At 41.6% G+C, this 25,368-nt stretch overlaps 1 protein-coding gene across 1 annotated transcript in view; it reads left to right on the forward strand.

The window, feature by feature from the left end:
* Positions 1-9,545: 9,545 nt before the first annotated feature.
* LOC144776444 (putative ferric-chelate reductase 1) overlaps positions 9,546-25,368 on the forward strand; it is a 321,596-nt gene continuing 305,773 nt past the window's right edge. The window contains exon 1 of the mRNA XM_078659268.1: positions 9,546-9,636. The gene's annotated coding sequence lies outside the window, so the exon portion shown is untranslated. The remainder of the gene's footprint in view (positions 9,637-25,368) is intronic.

Below are 25,368 nucleotides of genomic sequence, written 5' to 3' on the forward strand. Positions count from 1 at the left end.
GCTTCTGTCTTTTTCATATATCAAAGCATAAACCGTACATAGGATAACTGGCAAATTACCATTTAAACAAATGCCTAAATTAATTTCCACAAGAGTATTGCAGAGCTAATGCGTACGTGCAAATGTTTCCCAGTTTCAATCAGTTTAGCAAACTCATTGTTCAAGCTGTCAGACAGGCTCCTGTTATCGTCTTGCCATTGCCAAGCCCAACTTTTCCCTAGTTATGTGGTTTCTTCAGTGTTAACTGAGGCCTCTTGTGTGTACCGTGCAGATAACACGTTGTGTGCACTGCTCTGTTTGCAGATTATCAGGAAAATAATTGAACCTAGATTATTCTTTTCGGGCAAGATGACAGAAGCCTTCAGGTGTCGATAGAAACAGCGGGGCTCTGGATTTTTATGACAAATGACGTCTTGTACGTGCCATGTTACTACCAACATGACTCGAATATCACACGTAGGCATTTTTCTAAGGTAGCTGGAATGTGACTAAAATGAATTTAGTTAATCGTTTATCTTACCTTCTTATCATTATGGAACACCCACGGGAATTGATTTTGACGTGTTTCTTTTTGACTCAATGTGTATTTATATATCGCACTTCAGTATTCTAACTCAATCTGGACGTACGGAATCAATACTGCACTTTTATACACATAGGACGAAGGTAATCCCATGGGCATTAGAGCGCTTTATATGAGAACCAAACTACATGGCACTAGGTTAGACTATTTTTTAGGCACAGAGGTTAAACAAACATCATCTTACTTCTTGTAACCTATTGGGTGGGAGGTATTATTACATCTCTTCTGCCTACCCATTCCCAAATCGAACAGATCAGGTGCGCATATTGTCCTGACAAAATGTAGCTACTGGAGCTCATAAAGTGATAGAAAGGATTGGTCTGAAGAAAAGCAAGACTCCAGTGAAAGGAGGAATTTAATTAAGTCATTAGAAGATAGGTTAAATAAACAAGCATTAGTATAGCCAATAGGTCTCGGCTTTTGGACCTTATAAGTGTTTTGCCATGCAACAGTTGATGTTGTTTCACCAAGGATATTGTGCTGGATAACTAAACACTTATAATGTCCCAAAGGCGAGACCTATTGGCTATGCCAATGCTTCTTCAACTTGTCCCTCTCTGTGATTTCCACTATTGTCAAAATGTTATTGTTTCTCTTTCTCAGTTTGCTTTATTACAGCCCACCTCCAAAACCCCTCTGTCGTCGTTTCCCTAACTGTATTATTTATAGGCACTTTTCCTGAAGACATGCAGACAGAAGAGGCCCATAAACAACGAATTACCTTTTTTAGTAGGACTTAGTTCACCGGAGCTATAGGGCCCAGTGATGTCTCCGCTTAAGCTGCTGAATTGCATGGTTCACTACACCACTGGGCACACTACCAATGAATAGACTCATATTCACAGCCTGGACTGTCCAACGTTCTCACAGTGGACTTTGCAATCCCGCCAATGAGGTTTGGATTCTAATATAGAGGCATAGCACAGTGCTCCACATCCAAGAGCTTCTCTGGGACACTCTTCCTTTCTCCAGATCTAGATTGGTGGGGCCCATGTTCACTTTAAGCTCAGCTGACGGCTAGAGGATACCCTGGGTCATGAAGTGAGGGCAGTGTGATTGCCACTTTACAAAGACATGACAGGCAATTGTTCATCAAGAACAAAAAAATTAAGCACCATGTTGCTCATCGATAGGAAAATGGGTATCATGAATGGATGAAGGCCACACGCAGGCACTGCACATAAAAATAATGGGCCTCATTTATGAGGCCGTGCATCACTTTTACACTGCGGTGCGTCACTTTTTGTGACGCACCAGTGGCGTAAAAAATGTGCCTTGTTGCGCCATATTTACAAAGTGACCTATCTAGGTAGATGCGTCACTTTGTAAACCCCAGCGCCACATTATACCTGCGCCCGGTATAATGTATGCAAGGGGGGGCGTTTTGACGCAAGAAAGGGTCATGGAAGTGATGCAGTGAAATCGATAAGATTTCACTGTGCCACTTCTAGGACTCAAATGCGTCAAAATCTTACGCCTGTCTCACAGCAGTCGTAAGACTGACGCAAGCACTTTCAAATGGGGCTTGGCCCATGTGAAAGGACACATTGATGGAGTTGCGTAACTTTTGTGATACACTCCAGCAATGCGTCACTTTTGGGCCTACAGATACTTCAGAAATACTGACGTATCTGTAACTCCTTGTGACATGATGTGTCATACTTTAAATATGACGCATCATTGGTGTAGTAAGGAATGCGCAATGAAAAGTGACGCATCGCTGTTTTCACGCAGCGATGCGCCACTTTTCATAAATGAGGCCCAATGTGTCAACAGTGTTGGATCGTAGTGAAAAAACGTTCTGAGCCTAAAATAACTTGTTTGCCGCTGATCACACAAAATGCAGGACCGCACACTTCAAAATTCTTCTAGAAAAAACAAAAAATAATTTCTCATCCTCAGAGTCTATGCAGAAAAGGCTAGCCCTCGACTGTCTCCATCATAGTTATAAACAACGGTGTGCTTAAAGATTGCCTTGTCACAAAAATCTAACATTAGGCGTCAAACAGTCTGGTTTTAGTGTTATAATTACTGCTGCTCCCTCAAACAAGACGAGCTATACACAAAACTAAAACAGTGGGTTCTGACGTACTTCCATCAAACATATTTGGAACTGTGGCCCACGTAGCTGAACTGATTTGCTCATGAAGAATCACACGTTTTTTTGGTCACGCTCTGGGATTCGCCAACCCGCCCAATGCACGCAGATGGGATCGGCGCTCGCTGCTGCACTTATACCCGTTGCTCTGCACTCTGCCAGCTCTTGTTATCTAATGTGCTGTACGTGTTTTCTTTTGATTAAGTCTGCACTTTGCCCCCGGTTAAGTGGTTTGTTATGTAACACTGGAAAGCATTGGGTATTCTATACCCATTAGGAGGATCAGTGGAGGGCACATGCAGGAAAGGACTGGCGAGGGAGAGGGCTGCAAGTAGGTAGAGCAGGAAGTAGGCTAAATACGAAGTGAAGAGTAGGCTAGAAAAGAGAAAGAGAAGATATTAGGAAATTTAAAGTGAAAGGACACGGGCCGGCTTCCTCTCAAGACGGAGCCATGGATACCATCTAACTCGGAGACACAGTAACACAAGGCGCACACCCTGACAAACAGATCACTACAGGACGGCCGGGGTAAGCTCTCTCACACACAGACACACTCGGAGGCACAAGGGCACAAGGTGCACTTCCTGAAAAGCAGAACACTACAGCACGGCAGAGTCAAGCTCTCTTCATGGCAGCGAGCAGCCTGTGGACCATGTTACGGGAGGAATGCCATCTAGTGAGCGGTGGCGTTATGTTTCCATGGTAGCGGATGACTGGGACTGTTAGAGTGACATCTGCGGACATTGTGCTCAGAACTGGCTGGTCGATCAGCTGTTCCGGTATTAGCACACCGGAGAGAATGTAAGCTCTTTTCATTGCATCTCCAACCCTGCGTCACAAGCCTGCGTCCACGAAACAGTACCAGTATTTTATATGTTATTAGTAAAAAAATTAAAAAGTAGAGTATGGAACCGGTCGTAGAAGGGTCAGGGCTCATGTCCTAAACAAGGATTGGCCGTGCGCGAGGGGGAGAAGCGGGAGTTGTGTGCGCGCTTGGAAAATGCACCTAGCGCGATCGCAAAAACAAAAAAAATGCAAGTGCTACCTTGCCGGCTACCAGCTTGCTATTACGCGAATGCGCGTGGACTTCGTATGCTCTTGTGCGCATTCTAGCAAGCTGGTCGCTGGGAAAGTAGCACTTTTAAAAGCAGCTACTAAATGTCTCAGCCAGAACAGCGCATGCGCTGGATCAGGCCGAGACTTAAAAATATTAAAGCACTGTTAACTTCTGCTCTCATACTGGCGAGAGATGAGTAAAACCAAACCTTCGTTTCATTAGAGCCAATGCTAGCAACTCCGTGTGTAAAAGAGTACAGCCAACCTTTTCAGCTCCTGCAGTACCATGGTTGGCACCTAACTAACACGAGAACATCTCTATTAATTTTGCACTTGACATCACCAAAATTGTGAGCTTTTAAGATTCACGATGCGAAATTGCACCATTATTTAAATTCCCCAGAAGAATCGGGAAATGACACAGAAACTAGAGTTTATGCACTGATTTTGCATGTAATTCTGACTTTTCAGGATATTTTCTCTGGACCTAATGATGGTTTTACCGCCCTAAATGTGTCTATGGAAAACCCTGAAGGTGAGGTATTATAACAGGTCTAGGAATCGCAATTTGGGCACAAACTACTGTGTAGGAACAATTCTAGACTTCTATGATTCTCAAAATGTTGACCTATGTGGTATAGTACTTTCCAGCAATACACACCCTTAATCACAAATTCATGTCTCCATAGGCGGTGGATTTTTTAGATTAGCTGTGGTGGTTTCTGAGTAGGTAAAGTGCCAATTTATAACAGCCATCGATTGGGTAAAAGTTCTTTTTGAGGAACTTAAATTGTTGTTCTATCCCTTTTTGGCCTCCACATAGGTACAAGATTACTTCTTTGTCAGGACTGTTCGTTTATGAAGGATGGAACTTAATTCTCTTATTCTTCCTTAATTTATGATTATGTTTATAGTTTGTGTCTTCAATTTTTCTTGTGATGGTAATCGCTTCTGCCTTATAAAAATATTTAAAAGAATGAAACAAACAGCAAAGAGACCCTGGGGTATTTCGCTCCTTATTTCTGGTTTTATAGAAAAAACATATCTTAAAAGTACCAGTACCCTTTTTCATGTTATAATTAGAAGATCTTCTTTTATGGTCAGAGATTTCGGGGGATATTTATTAAGTCTCCATGCAACGCAGCCTCCAGAGAGACTGCGTTGCGTGACAGGGAGGTAGCAGGAGAGCGCCATATTTTCAAAGATATGGCTCTCTCCTCCCCTTCCCCCTGCTCCGGTGCTGATTACAGCTGCTGTGCACCATGCACACACCTTTGCGCCATAGTACTAGGGTGTGTATGTGAGAATAGCATAGGTTTTGTACAGGAAGGGTACCTTGACTGTACAAAATTCTAAACACAAGGGAAAGCGTTTCCCACTTTGTATGCGTGCAGTACAGTGCAGCTCACATGCAAAGTCAGAAAAGGAAGGAGAAATGGAAGCATTTCTCCTTCCTTGCACCTGGTTTAAAAAGGTGCAGTTTTCTCATGCTAAACCCAATCTACTGGGGCATGTTATCAAGCCCCTATTGCCACCACAATGTCACTTTTTGTGATGTTGTGGTGGTGATAGGGACAGCTTCCTATCATCAAAGCAGTGTTAAGCCACTTAACATGGCCATGGCTTAACCCTGCCTTGATAATAGAGTCCCTTTCACGCTAAATTTAGCATGAAAGGGGCGTGCAGTGGGTGTTGTGGTGGGCGTTCCACCGCAACACCCCTTGAATTTGACGCTCTCACCAATTATCAAGGGTGGGGATAATAGGTGGCAGCGCCGAACTTAAGACCAGGAAAATCCTGGTTTTAAGGTGACGAGAAGAGGAGAAATGCTTTATTTCTCCGCTTTTTTGCTTTTTCCATATGTGCAGCGCACATGGAAAAAGCAAAATGCCATAGTTTGTTTCACTACAGGAAGGTGTCCCTTCCTGTACATAAACAAACCTTTTAAAAAAATGCCATTTTGTAACTTACATGTGTGCTGCATGAAGCAGCACACACATACGTTTTCAAACTGGCATTTTAGGTTTGTTTATGTGCAGGAGGGACACCTGTATGAATTTATTTATAAAAATGAAAAAAATGCCCCAATAACTTCTTCGTTCCGGGTTCGCTATATATATTGTAATTCAGTGCCACCAGGCCAATATCTGTGCATGTTGGCAGCATGGGTTATTAGAAAAAGATTAAGATTTCATCATGAATCTTACATGGACACAGACATGAACATGCTCTTCTCCTATTTTGCTAATGTTTTATGGTGCCTGAAATAATTCATGGGTTATTGGCAACGAGCACACTAAAACCCTAGAGCTATCAAAGTGTTTACATTTATACGTTAAATAAAAGTGTACATATAAAAGTTGCAGGTTAATTTCCCAACTACAAAAACAAATATGAATTTAAACTAATAAAGTGAAAAAAATGGATAACAATGGATGGCAATATAAAAAACATAAACACCATAATAACAGGAACCCTATTCATAACCTTCCTAAAGGATAGGGACAGAGTGTAGGGCTTGAAATAAGCATCTATAGGAAAGAAACGAACAGGAAACAAGCCTTCTCTATAAGTGAGCGGAGGACCTCAAATCACATTGCCTGAATTTAATGACACAAAAAATGATTGATATCCAATAAGGGAAAAGTGGGACATTACATTATTTTTTATTTTAGGGCAAAAAGTGCCAAAAACAAAGTCAGAATAAGTTAAAGCAACAACCAGAAGCCACTGCTTGGGGTTACACAGGACCTACATCTAAATTCAGGCTGATGCTGCAGAAGCCAGATACACCAAGAAGGTCACCCTGGTCAAAGATTTTACCTACTGTGTTAGTCTCTGAAATTAACGTTGAAATACTCTATTGGGGCAAGCTTTTAAGTCCTATACTGCAAATTCCTTTCAAAATTGGACAGCCGTTGGACAAGGTCTTGCTGAAGCTAGTGATTTTGGCAGGAGAAGCTCAGAGTGGGAAAATAAATTCAAATTCTGCACCCGCTGAAGTTCTTTCATCGATCAGATACTTTTCTAATCTTTGCTTGGTCAAGATTTCTATTTTTTTAATTAATCTCATTATAGGAGTTCAAATCCTTGAGCTCAAAGACTAGAAGATGGATCTGACAAAGTCCTCTCGAAATCAGATACCTTTGTAGTGAGGTTCAGCTGTGGCACTAAAGGTATTGGAAGTCTAAAATTGTTCTAGGTCCCGCTTTTTCAGTCTTTCTGGACTGGTTCCTCTTGGTTTTATCTAAGGTTCTCAGGACCTCAGGGATAGTACTAAGTGGGCAGGACTCACTTCAGCATTTGTCATCAGCAAGGTCCAGTCCAGTTCCAGTTGTTACTGGTTAAATAGTAATTTCAAGAATGCTTCTTGTGGCATGTTGTAGCTCTGTAGCCATATAGGAGGTTAGCCAACCACTGGGAAATAGACATAAGTCCCCCAGTGCTCAGAGTTCAAAAATCACAATACCAGTCAGAAAAATAAATGGGTTGATCATGCAAAAAGAGGGATTTCCTCGCAAAGATGATTCTTAAACAGGACCCAAATGTTTCTATTTGTCTAATGTAGCTCTTAGACATTTCACGTGTGTTCTATCTCCATTTAAGTTTCATGCACCAGTCAAGGAAGGGGTAGTCTCAGCAAATTTTAAATGAAGCTGCATAACTTGAGTAATTTTGACAATTTTGTGTTATGCTTATTTCATTGAATTCCTGAAATGATGCCATTAATCCACTTCAAGTAATTACATGCCATTCATTGTAAAAATGTATAGCCAATGCACGAGAACTACAATCTGTTAGTGGCTACTGTTCACATTGCTTTTTTTGCTTTTTGTTTTTGGTGAAATGCACCGTTATGTCAAAAATTGACACAAGGATGCATTTTGCCCTAAAATATAGTACAATATGACAGATTTGTATTTTGCATAATTAGATGTAATTTGGCTGACATTTCACATAAATATGCAAAACCAAATGACCGAAATGTTGATCACTCCTAGGAAGGAGAGTGCTCTGTCACTTGTTTTAGAGGTTGTTGCCTGAAGCTTAGTAAAGTGATACATAAATAATGTGGAGACCAAACATTTAGCCAGTTATTTTAAGTATGGACATTATTATAAACTCAAAATTAAAAAAGGAGAACTACAGTTCTATGTGGAGGAAATTCGTTGGGTCTAAATCTTGGAGCCATGAAATATGTAAAATTCCATCTCAGATTGGAAACCGACAAATGCAAATCACTCTTGAAATCAGCTCAATACAAATTAACCCAATTATTTAGCATAACACACAGATTACATTGTGTTTGTTTTTAAGAAGAGACTTTTTTATTCATATTCTTCATCTTTATTTTAAAAATAGTAGTGCTGATCTATTTTTGCAATTGTTTATGGAGCCTCTCCGGTGAGGAAGATGAAGAGGGCTGGTCTTCTGGACTCATGCACACCTCCCATCTATAGTAATCTTTACCCACTAAAATGTGAGGTGTGATGCTTTGCTGCCTTAGCCTATTTGTATAGATCATTTGCAAATCACTCTTGGCCCTGTTCCATAAGGAACAGTTCAGCCTAAACTGCCAAGGCAGGTGCCCGCTGAACCAGAACACAAATGACCCAAGACTGGTTTTGGCTTGATTGGGGCTGATCAGTTGGGGCCAGCTTGGTTCCACTACAAAGTGAGCACCGCACGCACGTCTGGGCATACGTGTCACATTTAGGGCTTTGCACTAAAGTAAACAAAAAGAGGTGGTCGTTGGGATGCTTGAATTAGTATCAGCCACTGGTAAATGCTCAGGCTGCATCCCGGCCCCTCATTTTTTTGCCCACAGTGCCACTTCAGACTAGACCCAGACATATGGAAATCAGTTCAGATCTTGCTCTTGGGTTGTTTGTGTTACGGTTCAGGTAGGGCATAGCCTGGCACTGCAGGCTGAACTATTTCTATTCAAGCAGGGGAAATACTGATTTGCATATGGGTGGCTCTAAACTGAGGTGGCATGGTGTGCAAAATAACGATCAACTGGGATGCGGCCCGAGTAATTACCAGTGGCTGAGATTAATTCAAGCATGCTGTCCATCTCTTTTTATACACTTTAATACATTTGAAGCATCATACTTATTAATAATTACTCTGATTCCAAGCCTTTCCTATCACAATCCAATTTTCCATGCGTTCCCGACCCAGTTGTGCTATCAGCTTCAGGCTACTTTGTCGTAGTTTCAAAATACACATTTTGAGGTTAATGTTCTTCTTTTCTATAGTATGCGACAGGAACGTAGAGGAGGCCATGTTATATGAATAGATACATGATTTTTTTTTTAAACTTGGTGACTATTCTGGTTATATGAGTTTTTGCTCATATAGCAAGGACTGTGAGGAGGAACCCTAGCACTCAGAGTAAGGGAAATTACTGGTAAGTAATAATCGATTCACGAATCTTGGAGATCTGCTTTGCATAAATGTGCTTGATATAGTTAATTAAATTAATTGATGAGTCTTCTGAGGAATGACTCTGGCAGACCTCCATAGGTAAAAGTGATGGCCATCTGTCTTGGCTTGTGTTGTACTGATGAAGGGAGTTACTGGAATCAAGCCATTATTTGCTGGGAGGGCAAACAAACTCTTTCTCTTTTTCTCCTGCACAATTTTAATCTGTCTCCCTAACAAATTACATTCACCACCCAGACACACATCCATGGCATGGCATGCCCTCCTCCTTTCAACCAATGACTGAGTCCCCTCCTACCTGTAGTCTCCCTCCTCCCTACATTCACTCTGCTCATAAAGCTTCGATCTTCAATCGTAGTTTTCAGTTTTCTCTGCTTCATCTTCTCAGGAGTGCTGCATATGGTGCCTACATTGTTGGTCAGAGATTGGAACTTGCCTTCGAGCACCCAAGGTAAGTAGATCAACTATATGTCTTCGGTGGTTATAAAGATCGACCTAAAAAATAGAACTCTTAATAGTCAGTGCATCGTAGTGTAGTGACATATTGCCTATTGAACAAAAATGATATTATTATCTAGTTATTCCATGCAGTATTCATTTATCTGCTTCAGACGGCTAAGTTGATTTTGCTGAGAGTTCAATCTAGAAACCTCAAGTTTACATTGTTAAAAAGGGTGTACCATGTATATTTTAAAAGAATGACGCAGAGTGCTTATCAGGGAAGGGTCATATGCAGGTATACAAATGAGGGACTGAAGTGCAGGTGAGCCCAGGTTCCTGGCGAAGACCGGTCACGTAGAATAAAGCAAAGCTATTTCGCAGGTGAAAGCTAAATACTTCACGCTATCATGAAGTTGTATTCAATCTTTGAGCAGCATCGACGCTTCCCTGTGTTTTCATGATATGTATTTTACTCCTGCCTCCATCAGAGCTAACTGTACAATGGGCCAGTATGGGTTCATTGACCTCTTCTGCAATGCCCCCTGCATGGTCTGCACCAAGAAACAATCTCAGTCGACAAGAAACTGCCACCAGTCCCGGGGTATGAGGTAGATTCCTGATTATCAGTGCTTGAAGAGAACATTACTCGAAATGGTAGAACATCCCATATATTGGTTCTGCCTTACAGGCTCAGGCGAATTCAGTTCTATTTTCTGACTCGTAATATGTAAAGTGGGGCAAGCGATGGTAATTTACAGGACACAGAATATGTAATGAATAGGTCTGGCACATTGCATTCGCTGCAGAACATGGACAACTGTACATGCCCACAGCGCTTTTACTACCTCACAGCTGAGGTACAATCTCCATTGAATGTTGTGTAGTCCAGACTTCTCTTTAACCCTTAATGCGCTGAGAAGCCTTCCACCCCAGTGCCCCTATGGAGTCCTTGTTTGGTATTTAGGGCATTTCACGGTTAACCAATCATAGCCTTTTCCCACTAAAGATACTAAAGGTGTATCCGATTTTTTCCATGTTTAGGGTACTGTAAAGACTCACACGTTTCTGGTTTCCCCCTAGGGAACAGAGAAAAAAAGCTAACATGTGGCAAAATGTTTCTCTAAATAAACAGCACCAATGTGCTATCGGAGAGTGTGTTTTTTTCTAAAAATGACATAGACAAAAGGTTTTCTGTGGTAACAGTTCCTCTTTCCAGCTTTCAGAAACAGACAACAGAGATGTAAAAGAAAAACAAGTTTTTTTTCACCACAATTTATTCAGTTTCTTAAGTGGTGGTCAATATTTCCTATTTCTGTAGTTTCTACCTGCTTGAGGTTTTTGAGGGTAGAGATGTGAAATGCCTGGGTTAATCCTGAGAGCTGAACACAGCACACTATAAACAAACGGCCTGATTTAGAGTTTAGCAGAGGGGTTACACTGTCACAACCATGACAGCTATCCCATCTATAGTAATACAAGTACATTACTTCCAATGGCATTGTAAGACACGAGCAGGGAAATACATCTGGCTTGTGATGGAGTAACCTATCTGTTCAACTCTACCTAGGGTCCAAATTCTGATTAAATCAAGTGGTCATGTTTGTGGATCACGGATGGTTTTCCTGAGGAAAGTAATCATTGAAATAAAAATAATAATGAAATAAAAAATAATGAAAGTGAATAGTAAATAAAAAAAATTGTTAGCAATGTTTTCATAATGACAGTTTTTCACTGAGGGCTTATTTACAAAAGTAATACACCATCACATGCATCAGACTATTCCAGTCACGCAGATGTATATTTGTTAGTTGCATAACAAAATACAGAGCCTAGAGTTAGCAACAGAGCAGCAGCTGAAAATAATTGTTTACCGTGGTTCAACACTGCATCAATTAATAAACTAAATATAATGAATGAAAGACGGATACAGAAAAAGAAAAACTATGCACTTACAAAAAAACACATCAGAAACAACGGCTATTCATTTCATTCTCAATTTGGGTTTACCCATAATATCAGGTGACTCTGAATGCGTTTTACTAAATGTCTTATTTTGTGCATACTGACTTATAGTAGGAATCCCAAAAGAGAGATCCTTCAGATGATAATAAACCACTTACTCTTCTGCATCCCCACACTTCCGGCAACAAAACTGGCGCCTATAGGTGTCAGTAGACCTATTACACAGGACAGAACAAAAAATGCCTACAACATGTCACTGTGATGATAAATGTTTTAAGAGAGTTACATTTGCTTTTGGGATGAAGAAGCTGCAGCATTTGGGCCTGGGATAGCCAGTACCTAACAAAATCTACCAACCACAGATATTTTTTGATAAGTACTCTCATGAGGGGAGTCAAGCATGATGTGGTTTGCATTGATCTGACAACTCTTTTACCCAAAAGCCCTGTAAATGTCAAACTTTGACTAAAATCTGTGAGACTTTTCTCAAATGTCTGTGGGGAAAAGTTCCAAAAGTCCCACTCCCTAGCATTCCTACAGATTGCTCCCAGTAACAACAGTACCCAGGTTCATGTAGTATGCTTATCAGCTGTGTGAGAACAAACATGGACACATCAAGATTTTTCTTTTGAATTTCAATCATTCAGAAGATGAAAATAGCTGTGGAAATTTCTGTCAACTGAAAACCTGGGGGTGATCGGTGCTGGGCCTTGCATGGATCTCACCACTCTTTGTTCCTGAGAATGCCTTGTTAATGTCAATCTTTGCGTGAAACCACAGAGGTTCCCTTATATTTATATGCCAAAAACTTCAGGCTGTGCTAGGAACGGAACAACTTTGTCTCACTTCCCCTGATAAAATCAGTGTCATGCTCAAAGAAAAACAAATAAATATAACATAAATAATAAAGCCCCACATGTAAATTCGATTTGAATTATTTGAAGCCCAACAGGTTTGTTTATTTGGTATGCCACATGGATATTAGTCTATCATGACAGACAAGTAGAGAGAAAACACAAACCAATCCTTTTTAAACTGGAACTGAGCGAACCTTTTGTTTTACACGTGATAGGACTTTTTTATTATTTTGATCCATCCCATTAGATGTGGCACCCTTTATCTCATCACATGAAGCTTTGAGTATCCTGTTACATTTGCATTAGTTTAGGCGCCGTAGCTTTCATTCACAGATAAAAACATGATGGGTGGTTCACTAATAAACTGTGGGGCAGATTTACAAGAAAGTGACGCATCTGTAAAGATACATCACTTTCCCTGCACCACCCTGAGAAACCCTTGCGCCACCATGGATGCGCCATATTTACAATGCGGCGCACCATATCGCAAGGATTGACAGATGCATCAGAAATTCTGACGCATCTGTTGGCGCAAAAGTCACGCATTGCTGGAATCGTGTTGCAAGCAAGCCGTAACTTCAGCAATGAATGTTTAGGCCTATCCTCATTGTGAGGCCTGACTCCTTATAGGCATAAGGTTTTAACTCAATGGCGTCTTAGAAGTGGTGCAGTGAAATCTTGTATCTCTTTTACAAGGCTTTCCTGCTTGGGACCGCCCATCCTGCATTCATTATACCTGACTTAGGTATAATGTGACGCAGGGCTTTACAATGTGATGTATCACCCTAGTTGCTTCATGTTGTAAATGGACCGCATTTTTACACCCCAGTTGCATCAAAAAAGTGACACAACAGCGTCAAAAAAATTGACTCAAGGGGCTTGTAAATCTGCCCCTGTGTTTTAATACACTCACGTCACAAGCACACGTTCTAACTTACTAAATCTTGAGGAGGAAGTTACACGTAATATTTAGGGCGTTTGAATTCTAAGTGGTTTTAAAAGCTTCAATTTCCCCAGCTCGGTTTCCGACTTTGTTTCTTTCTACTGTCATTAACTAAGTAGAGGATGAACTGAGAAGGGATAATGGTTTCCACTGAAACCACCATGCACCGAGGTGAATATTGTGTAAACTGAGTTTCTATTTGCGGCTGTACTGCAAAGCATATCACCAAGTGGCTTTGGTTTCTGCACTGATGATTTGACAGAAATATGTATAGGTGTATAGATGGGGGAGCGTCTGGCATTTGGAAATTGAATAACATGGTAATCAAATTAACTCAGACTTTATGATAAATGTGCAGTGTGGCTGACCAATTTGTTTGTTGGACAATCCACACATATTCACAAATGAATGTGACTGCGATGAGCTGTAGGGCTGAAAAGAATCAAGGACTCTTGCATGAACTGTTCTATTATTTCTTAGGCTTGGGCCATACATTACTCTTCTTGCAGTTGTAACAGGTAAGTAGGGGCATGTGAGTGTAAGCAAACTACAGCACGATGGTGCAGAACAAGCTGCATTCACTGGTAAAAGATTGCTAAATGGATTATAAGTTAGGTCAGCTGCCTAATTGTCCTACTGCATGAATATGTGTGCAGATTTAACCCATATGTGAATTTCTGTATAGGTCAAGCTAGCCTGTTACCCATCTAAGGCTGATGAAATTAGAAGTATTTAGTTTGCTAAAAGTGACATATGCTATTTGAAGTGTCCTAAGCTGCAATGTAACCAACTAGCACAAAATAGAAACAATTCACTCGCTTTTGCAACTTTTTTCCAAGATGCGTTTTAAAGGAGCACACACTTTTTTTTATAAATGGATGCATAAATCGACCTTTATTATTGAGCAGTATATTGATATGCTTTACTGTTAAACTGCTCAATGTTACTATCTGCTTACTCATGAAGGATGAAATGTTGAGCGCTGTTACTGCATTTCTTTCAGATTTCTATTTAACATTTGTTCATTTGGACCTTTGCGAACAAATCAATAGAAACACTCATTGACGCATAAATAAGCAGAGAGGCAGTAAACAGATTGCATCTGTGGCGTGTAAGGTCTGAAGTAGGATAAAAGGAGGAGTATGAAGGTATATGATATACCTTCACAAAATATGCAAGAGATGTTGCAGAAGAGTCTTTGAAGAGTCTTTGTGGCCATGGTCTTGACGACATTTCCGTCGTTTCACTGCATGGGCAATTCGTTTTGTTGTTACAGTAAGCACAGAGGCCTAAGGAAAGAGAGAAAATGAGGCTAGTGATATCACCTACTAAAAAACGTGTTTAGGGCTTAAGTTTGTGCCACACTTATAGCCCCTCACTGAATCTAAAATGATGCCTGAAGGTAAGGCGGCAATAGGCTGCCATAGTCGTTCATGGTCGATTTGCCAATGTTTCTGTAAAGGCAGCAGTAACTGCACTTCGGATGTTCTCCTCTGTCCTAAGAAGTTTAATCTTGTAAGGGTGAAAGTAATCTGTTTCGGTAAGGTCAAGACGTAAGATTGTTGTTGAGGGTGCAGTTTAAAAGTCTCAATCAATGGGAGGCTTTTCACCATGTCCATAGCCTCCTGTTATTCTTTGAAATTAAGTAGCATATTTCCCTTTCTGGGTGCAGTTTTACATGCCACCTGTTACGATTAGAGCTCAGAGAGGAACAAATGTAGTGGTAGGCCTACTTGTCTTTCTTCTTAGACCAACTGCTATTATTTGGGGCTTTATTATTGTGGTTGTTTTCTTTGCAGCAAACATCTAACGGATGGAACATTCTTTACTGTATTTTGCTGTGTATCCCATCATCATTTTTGTTGTTGTTCGACTGGGGTTCTTGTGCATTCTGCCTGTAGAGAGAATGTTAGTGTTGACAGTGGCATCTGGAGCAAATGTTTCCAAATTTCCTTCAGGGAATCTCCCAAGTTATTTCCGGTATCTGACCATGCCTCTGTACCATGTGTGGAGATGAAGACCATTTCTACCTTGGCTATTGATGATATGTAAGCTAGAACTTCTCCAGTGAAGAGGTGTGAGAATCGCAAGATCCCCTTGGCAAGAGCTTCTCTATTGCTGGAAGATGTCTCTGGGTGTGATTTCAGGATGCTAGTGCAGTGAAAGTTATACCCAAATCGATAAAGCTCTCAAATCCCTCCAGTGCTTGCAAATCTAGGTAAGGAAATCAGATTATCTTCTTTACTTAGTATGTGAAGCTTTTATAATTGAAATACCATTTCCCTTTGCAATCCTTTTCTGTGTGTAGGAGCAGTATCTATCCGTCGTTCAGGATTGTGCCAGAAGCACAAAATCACCAATTTAGAATAGGTTAAAGACCAATGGGTATATTCACAAAGACGGGCGATAACTACCACTATCGTCAGTCATCGCAAGAAAAGTTAACGCTGCCTAACCCTGATAAATATCGCCATGTTAGCAGGCTATTTTCAAGCTGCGGTACATGGTGATAGTAACAGGGAAGGGGTGTCAAAACCCACGTACTAATCATCGCGATGTATTTATTTATTTCAACTGTTTTATATAGCGCTGGCTAGACCCAAAGGTATCAGAGCGCTTTACAAGGGTTGAGAGAGGAACAAATTGCAATATAACGTTAGTACGAAAAGGTAAGATGCAAGACAAGAAGGACAATATGTAAAGGACCGTAATTACATGAACAAGAAAATAAGTAGTACATTTAGGCAATAACCAGTATTGGATAATTAAGCTAGCGTGGGTGGTCAGGGATGAGGGGGGGAAAGTGTGGAGGTGGGGAGAAAGTGAGGCGGGTGATGGGAGAGGTGATAGTATGCGGGAGTAAGCAGTAATTATAAGAGAACTAGTAGGGGGAGGGTGGAAGTATAAGTAAGGAAAAGAAGAGGGGGGTAGTAGGTCAGGTATAAAGTGGAGAGAACATAGCACCATCAAGGGCAGGTTGTGAACTCCAGTTTGGTGGCAGGATTAAGGACCCCAGCATTTGTTTAGAAGGTGCAACTTGAGATCTTTTTTGAAGCTGAGGTAGGATGGATTGCAACGTAGATCTTTGGGGAGTGAGTTCCAAATAGTGGGTGCATTTCCGGAGAAAGAACATGACTGGGTAGCTTTCTTGTTTACCAAGGCGGTACTAGCATGAGTGTATTTGTGCTCCTCATTTCTCTAGCGCAGCCCGCTTTGTGGAGTTTGTCTGAGAGATACAATGGGGTGTGATGATGCAAGGCTTTATGAGTAATGCAAGCATTCTTGTAGTTAGATCTGTCTTTGATGGGGAGCCATTTGTGGTCTTTGAGGATGAGGGAGATGTTTTCAAACCCCTTACAATCAGAAATAAGCCTTGCCACGAGGTTAAGTACAGATTTGATTGAGGCTAAGTGGACTTTTAGTGTTACAGAGAAAATGGCATTACCGTAGTCCAATCTAGGAAGTACTAGTGGTTGAAAAACTCATTTAAAGTTATCAGCAGGAATGAAGGGTTTCATTTTCTTGAGGTGGTGTAGAGTGAAGAGAGCGCCTTTGGCTGCATTTTTTTTGCTGGGAGAAAGGCTGAGGTTGTGGTCAATGCTTATTCCGATGGATTTAACTGAGTTAGAAGAGGACAAAGTGCAGTTGGGAACTTTAAGGTCAGAGATCCAGAGTTGGATGGGGAGTCGATTGTTTTTAGGAGCGAAGAGAATGACTTCTGTTTTTTTAGGGTTGAGTTTAAGGTGATTGTGCTGGAACCAGTGTTGAATCTTAGTCAGGGCATCATTGAGGTGCAGAATGTCATCTTGGGATTTGATCCTGTAGTAAAGCTGGAAATCGTCAGCATAGAGGTGGTAGTTGATTCCTGCTTGCTTGAGGGTGAGGGTGAGGGGTTCCATGAGGAGGTTAAATAGAGAGGCAGAGAGATTCGAACCCTGGGGAACACCCAGGCTGGACAGGAATAGGTTTAGAGAGGCAATTGCTGATTTTAATTTGCTGGGTTCTGTGCTGAAAGAAGGAGGTGAACCATTTGAAGACTAGACCATTGAAGCCGAAACGATCTTTGAGGGTGTTGAGTAAGGCGGCGTGGATAACTCGTGGTGGCGAATTAAAATCATGTGTTAGCCGGCGATACATTGTGAATGGCCAGTTATTGGCTGAGAAATCCCATCATCACTACTTTTAGCTCCCGGACCAACACTACCCCTGCTGGGAGCAGGTGTCACTGTGAGACTGGCAGCATGGTGACCACAGAAATCAGCTTCCTCGAAGTCTGACCATTTGTTTTAACCAGAAATACAGTCATTTTAGAGGTGCTAACTTAGGCAGACACCTTCCATCTGGAATACATGCATCTTAAATGGCTCCTGGCTGTGTTCCCTTCCATTCTGCAGGTAGTCGTCCTGCTTAACACCAGCAAAACGTGAGTGTTTGATTGATTCAGATGCTCCGTCCATCACCACCCCCTTTTGTACTGCTTTTGGCCGCCATAAGTGTGGCAGGGTATGCTCAGACGTGAGTCCCTTGCTCACTTTGCCACTGGATTCAAGCAAGCCGGGCTGAAGATGGCTGGAATGCCAGAAACCTCGGAAGCTTGTTAATTATTTTTATGGGGCACTTTGTTGCGAGTTGTCCGCTAGCTCCGTAACTAACCAGCACGGTTTTTATACATACAGACACAATGAGATGAGAAGTTGAAGAAAAGCTATGTGGTGGAGTACATTTTTATGCCATTTACTTGCAAGATCAGGCACTGAAGGATGAAGACCAGGTCATGTGTAGAGAGGTCTTGTCTAAATCCACCTTGGTGCATAGGATGCTTTTAGAAATGGGGGTCTCCAGTTGGCAATGATTTGCTCCTTTGTCCAAATAGGGACCCCTCCTTCTAGTCAGGATAAGGGGAATACACCATTAATATAACTCCTGCTCACCCCCTTGGTAGCTTGGCACAAGCACTCAGATTTATCTCAGTGACAGTGTGTGAAGCAGTTGCACATAACATACAGTAATACAGTGAAAACACTACAAAAGGACACCAATCCAGTTTTGGAAAAATCACCAATATTTATGTGTGCAAACAAGACAAAAATAATGAAAAAACCACATACAGTAATCCAAAAATATGCACTTTGCAAAAATATAAAATGCAGTTCTTTGAAGCTTGTAGCTCGGTACTGGGCCACTGCGGTGATGAAAACAACAGAATCTAACAGTTCCACCAACTGCATCAGTGCAGAATGGTGTTAGTGTCAGCAAACTCGTAAACTGTACCTTTGTTTCCAGCTGACTGCATCGGTGGTGGGTCGGTTGCAGCAACCGTCACGGTTGCCATGTGAAGCGTAGCAGTGCAACTTGCGGTGCCCTCAAGTCGCCGTGCAGGCAGTGGCTCGGTGACGGTCGTCCAGCTGTGTTGATGAGATCAGGGCGGCAGTCCTGAATGATGCAGTGATTGTGGTGGTGCTTACAGGTCACGGTACAACCAACAGTGGCGGTTAATGGGAGCTGGCATCAGTTGGCCCAGGCTCCAGTGTGGGATGGGGCGGTGCATCTTGTGACTTATGAATGGTGGCCCCAAACCACGGTGCAGTCACAGGTGTTGAGGTCAGCATGCAGCAATGTTGGGAGTGGGCAGAGTGAAGCAAGGTGTTGTGGAGTGCGGTGCCCACAAGTCTCGGTGCAAGCAGCTGCTCGGGGGTGGAACGATCGTGATCATCGCTGAGACCATGATTGCAGTGCAAAGTGCGGTGGTGCCTCTGCGGTGCCTTCAGGACATTGAGCCAGCAGTATATCAGTGGTGGTGTCAGCTGCTTTACCCCTTTTGGGAAACTGAAACCCACACTACAGAGGTAGTACCCAGAGGTAAATGAAATATTTAATGTTCCTGAGTCTTCATGAACTGGAGGTAAGTTCTATTTCAAGCCCTTGGGGATATTCAGCGACAGGTGAAGAAAGTTCAGTCCAGTCCTTTCACTGCCCAAAGCAGAAGCAGCATCTGCAGGCCAACCCAGAAAAGCAACAACATGGCAACGGGGCAGTACTCATCCTGGCAGTTCTTCCAGGTCTTCTTCTTGGCAGGTTCCTTGATCCAAGTGAGTTCTCTGAAGTATTTTGTCTCCCTTACACTTCCAACAGGAGGCAAGCTCTACTTCAAGCCCTTCGACAAAACTCTAGCAGCAGGATGATGAAAGTACAATCCAATTCTTTCCCTGCCCAAAACAGAAGCAGCACGTAGCAGGCCAACACAGCATACCACGCAGCAAAGTAGCAGTTCCTCCTGACAGCTTTTTCAGCTCTTCTTCTTGCAGGTTCCTTAGTTCAGCAGTAATCTAAAGTTCTAAGGTCTGGGCCCCAATAGTTATACTCAGATTCTTTTTGTTCTTTTGAGCAGAGAGTGTCTGTGCTCAGCCCAAACCAGCTCTGTCTTCTCTGGTCCAGCTTCCCTGCAGGAGGTGGATACAGCATGGCCCAAGGCAGACCAGGCCTATTCAGGTGCAAGGGAATATCCTCCCACCACTCTAAACACAGACCAGGCCTATTCAGGTGCTATTGAAACTCCTGCCACTGCTCTGAATGCAACCCAGGTCTATTCATCTCAGCCCTGGCCCATCCAGGAAAGGCGGGACACACCTTGACCCCCTGTGCTGTCTGAAGAGAATACACATCCCCAGCCCCTGCCACTCCGAAGCCAGACAGTCAAACCACAACCAAGCTGAAGCACACAGGATGGTTGAGTAAGAAACACCTACTTTTTAAAAGTGGTATTTTCAAACACACAAAATAAAAATCATATTTACTAAAAGATGCAGTTTTACATTCTGAGTTCAGACATACCAAACTACATTTCTCTATCTCGTCCCAATGGGAAGTTATACTTGTAAGATGTTACAAAGTACCTCCCAGTCTATACTATGGGACAGATTGCCTTTCAATAGTGAAAAATGAAATACACGGTATTTCACTATCAGGATATGTCACACACACCAGGTCATGTCCTACCTTTCACATACACTGGACCCTGTCCAGAGGGGTAACTTGGGCGTACCATAGCAGTGACTCAAATGTAATAAAAGGGAAGGTTTGGGCCTGGGAAGTGGGTGCACTTGCTAGGTTGACATGGCAGTAAAATGTGAGTGCAGACACTGCAGTGGGAGATCTGAAAACCCTTTGAAAGGCTACTCATGTAGGGGGCACAATCAGTGTTGCAGGACCACAAGCAGCATTTGATTTAGAGGCCCTGACACCCAGTATAACGTACAAGGGACTTAGTAGTAAATCAAATAAGCCAATTATGGAGCACCAGTATATAATGACAATTTACACGGATGCAATTTAGCACTGAATAGCACTGGTAAGGTGCCCAGAGTTCTAAAACCAACAAAAACAGGGTCAAAAACAGGAGGCCAAAAAGCAAAAAGTCTGGGGGGGGAAACCGCTGAAAAAGAAAAGTTTAACAGATGCCTTTTTCTTCTTTTCATTCCTGAGTGTTTTTCAGAATTAGGCTGGTTAAGATTTTGGCTACTTAATCTAGGAGGCGAATAGGCGTATATAGTTTTGGATCTGAAACAAAGGAAACCTTAAGTTAACATGTATTATGAAAGAGGTTAAAGAAGAAATCCACAGTAAATTAGAAAACTGCTATTACATATGAACTTTAAATGCCTAAGATTCATGCGGTTTTTATTTTTTATACTCCCAGAAAAATAGATCAAATGAGAAACGTTTCCCAATGAAAGACAGCATGCAATGCACCATATCAGTATAATTGATATTTTACTTCACAATATAAATTTCGACCACAATGTTGAAAAGCATTCTTAAGGTTTAAAATGGTCATTCTTACAAAGAACATTTGAAGAATAGGGTGAACTTTATAAATAATATGTGTGAAAGAACCTCAAAATTCCAGACTATAATACACACTCACTTCTCAGAAGGAAAACCACTTTAAGGAGATGAGCAGTGGCATAACATTAGCCCCCACAACTATCTGTGGTCTGGAGGGCCCCCGAGCTCCAAGGGGCCTCTCCGGCACTGTGCATGGGTGGAGGCCCCCTTCTTGAGAGCTCCTACTGATTCTGGGGAAGGGGGGCCCCCTCCATGTGCTTTGCAAGGGGGCCTCCTCAAGTTTTGTTACTCCACTGGAGATGAGTGTAACAAAATAAACTGGACGAGAAGATGTCATGGCCATTACTGAAAGCCATGTGCTAGAAGGGTTATTAAAGAACCTCCATAAAAATATACTCAATTTCCATTCTCTCCTGCATCTCCAGCTTTAAGACACTGATGGTGTGAGCAGCAACCACACATGGTGGTGTACATCTCTCCCCATCAACCCACCCCGCAAACGCTATCTTGGAATTCACAGATTTTTATTTTTATAAGAACATTAAAGATACATCCAAACCACCATTAGCGTGCCAATTTTTTTATTCCACTATTCATGGCCCAGAACCTCACACATGATAGTTGCGCATGCCATCCTCAGTGACATCCTCATGACAAACATATCACATCACTATACACCTTATTGATGACTTCAAGTGTGGAAACACTGATTATATGAATTTTTGAGAACCACTTTTGAAAAACTCATGCGCTGCCACTCTCAATGTAATTCACATTTAAAGTGTTTGTAGGCAAAACACTTCAGCCATCAATATTAGAGAGTAATCCTATGCCAAGTAGAAAAATCAAGTACAGCAATTTACAGAAGGGCAACACATACACTGGACCCTGTCCAGAGGGGTAACTTGGGCCTACCATAGCAGTGACTCAAATGTAATAAAAGGGAAGGTTTGGGCCTGGGAAGTGGGTGCACTTGCTAGGTTGACATGGCAGTAAAATGTGAGTGCAGACACTGCAGTGGGAGATCTGAAAACCCTTTGAAAGGCTACTCATGTAGGGGGCACAATCAGTGTTGCAGGACCACAAGCAGCATTTGATTTAGAGGCCCTGACACCCAGTATAACGTACAAGGGACTTAGTAGTAAATCAAATAAGCCAATTATGGAGCACCAGTATATAATGACAATTTACACAGATGCAATTTAGCACTGAATAGCACTGTTAAGGTGCCCAGAGTTCTAAAACCAACAAAAACAGGGTCAAAAACAGGAGGCCAAAAAGCAAAAAGTCTGGGGGGGGGGAAACCGCTGAAAAAGAAAAGTTTAACAGATGCCTTTTTCTTCTTTTCATTCCTGAGTGTTTTTCAGAATTAGGCTGGTTAAGATTTTGGCTACTTAATCTAGGAGGCGAATAGGCGTATATAGTTTTGGATCTGAAACAAAGGAAACCTTAAGTTAACATGTATTATGAAAGAGGTTAAAGAAGAAATCCACAGTAAATTAGAAAACTGCTATTACATATGAACTTTAAATGCCTAAGATTCATGCGGTTTTTATTTTTTATACTCCCAGAAAAATAGATCAAATGAGAAACGTTTCCCAATGAAAGACAGCATGCAATGCACCATATCAGTATAATTGATATTTTACTTCACAATATAAATTTCGACCACAATGTTGAAAAGCATTCTTAAGGTTTAAAATGGTCATTCTTACAAAGAACATTTGAAGAATAGGGTGAACTTTATAAATAATATGTGTGAAAGAACCTCAAAATTCCAGACTATAATACACACTCACTTCTCAGAAGGAAAACCACTTTCAGGAGATGAGCAGTGGCATAACATTAGCCCCCACAACTATCTGTGGTCTGGAGGGCCCCCGAGCTCCAAGGGGCCTCTCTGGCACTGTGCATGGGTGGAGGCCCCCTTCTTGAGAGCTCCTACTGATTCTGGGGAAGGGGGGCCCCCTCCATGTGCTTTGCAAGGGGGCCTCCTCAAGTTTTGTTACTCCACTGGAGATGAGTGTAACAAAATAAACTGGACGAGAAGATGTCATGGCCATTACTGAAAGCCATGTGCTAGAAGGGTTATTAAAGAACCTCCATAAAAATATACTCAATTTCCATTCTCTCCTGCATCTCCAGCTTTAAGACACTGATGGTGTGAGCAGCAACCACACATGGTGGTGTACATCTCTCCCCATCAACCCACCCCGCAAACGCTATCTTGGAATTGACAGATTTTTATTTTTATAAGAACATTAAAGATACATCCAAACCACCATTAGCGTGCCAATTTTTTTATTCCACTATTCATGGCCCAGAACCTCACACATGATAGTTGCGCATGCCATCCTCAGTGACATCCTCATGACAAACATATCACATCACTATACACCTTATTGATGACTTCAAGTGTGGAAACACTGATTATATGAATTTTTGAGAACCACTTTTGAAAAACTCATGCGCTGCCACTCTCAATGTAATTCACATTTAAAGTGTTTGTAGGCAAAACACTTCAGCCATCAATATTAGAGAGTAATCCTATGCCAAGTAGAAAAATCAAGTACAGCAATTTACAGAAGGGCAACACATTTGAGAAGTTATGCAATTCAAGACAGGAATGAGACATTTATGCCCAGAGATTCACAGATATAAATGTGTGTTAAAACACCCAATACAATTATTTTAATTACTATAAAAACTGTGTGTGGAGAGTATACGGTCAACAAGAGTTCATGATAAAAGTAAATGGCTAAGAGGGGTGTCTGTGAGACCAAATCGTTCCAAGGAATACATAAAGACATAGTTAGCAAATCTGTATTAGATTAAATACAGTTGATACATAAAAGCTGTCTTCATTGGCAAAGGCCAGAGGTCTGACGTGTATTGAGTCCTGATTATAATCAAAAATGAAAGGCCTGTTTCAATAAAACACACAAAAAAGGATTACCTTCTTTAAGTGACACATATAGGAGATAAAACATGTAATGTGTGTTGATTCTTTGCACTTTTGAGATATAAAGTAGTCCTTCACACATTCCAATGCAAGAACTCTATTGGAGGTGGAAAGATACACCAATCAGCCATTAGATTGAAATAGGAAAATACTCCTCTGAATGCAGCCAAAGCCTGCTCTATGTACATTTTAAAGAATTGATAACAAAAGGTGCTGTAGGCAGTGATACTGTCAAGCCAGACCTGAAAACTGATAGAAGGGGTAGTTGCTTGATTTGTTTGACAGTCCATATACATGCGTTAAAATAGAGTGGTTGTGTACAAGCACACTTATGTAGATGTTATGAGTGTCAAGATGCTATTTAAAAGCCCGAGTTTCAGTTTCAATTTCAGTTTCTTTATTTTGGCACGATTAGCCGTAATCGTTGCAAGTCACCCGATAAGATTTATTTTTTTAAGAGACGATGCGATGCGATCTAACATTTTTGGCCTTTTTTAAAACAAGTATAGTGCAAGACAAAATAGCATAAAGTGCGACGGCTGGGCAAAATTATCCCCAGTTTCATTATAATTTACCAAAAAAACAATTATTATAAAAACAAAAGAAGCAATGAATAAGGAAGAGAGTTCAAGTAAATTGAGACTTAATGAGACTTTCCAAAATGATCACAAAAAAATGCAAGGTTTGTACACACCAAACAAGCAAAATTAGTACACACCTGAGCAATGATGGGCTGAACCAGCTCCCTTGGATTCATTTAATGGCCATAGGATACTTCAGATACAGAATTGTAGCCCGTTAGGGCAACGTAATGCTGTCAACGGAATGCCGTTTGAAAACTGTTTTAAAGAAGACATTTTAAAAATGAAGTAGTCATGAGTGGCTAGATGCAGGAACTGTGCTTATTGGGAAAAGGAAGCAGGGTGGAGGACGGGCCAGGGGGGGCGGTGGGGCACATCGGAAGTAAAAACACTTTTTACCAAACTGGGGACAACAAAGACAAAAAATAAAACAATAAAACTTGCCTGCTGCCCTCAAGCATTGCATCGCACTCCTCCACTCCCCTCCGCAGCTGCAGGTAGGCACAGTTCCCAGCCTGATCTGCAGCCAATCATGAAGCTGCTCTTGCATGAGAGCAGCTTCAGGTTTGACCTGAGCGCCGATGATGTGCGC

The sequence above is a fragment of the Lissotriton helveticus genome, chromosome 1_1, assembly GCF_964261635.1.
Source record: "Lissotriton helveticus chromosome 1_1, aLisHel1.1, whole genome shotgun sequence".
NCBI classification, from domain to species: domain Eukaryota; kingdom Metazoa; phylum Chordata; class Amphibia; order Caudata; family Salamandridae; genus Lissotriton; species Lissotriton helveticus.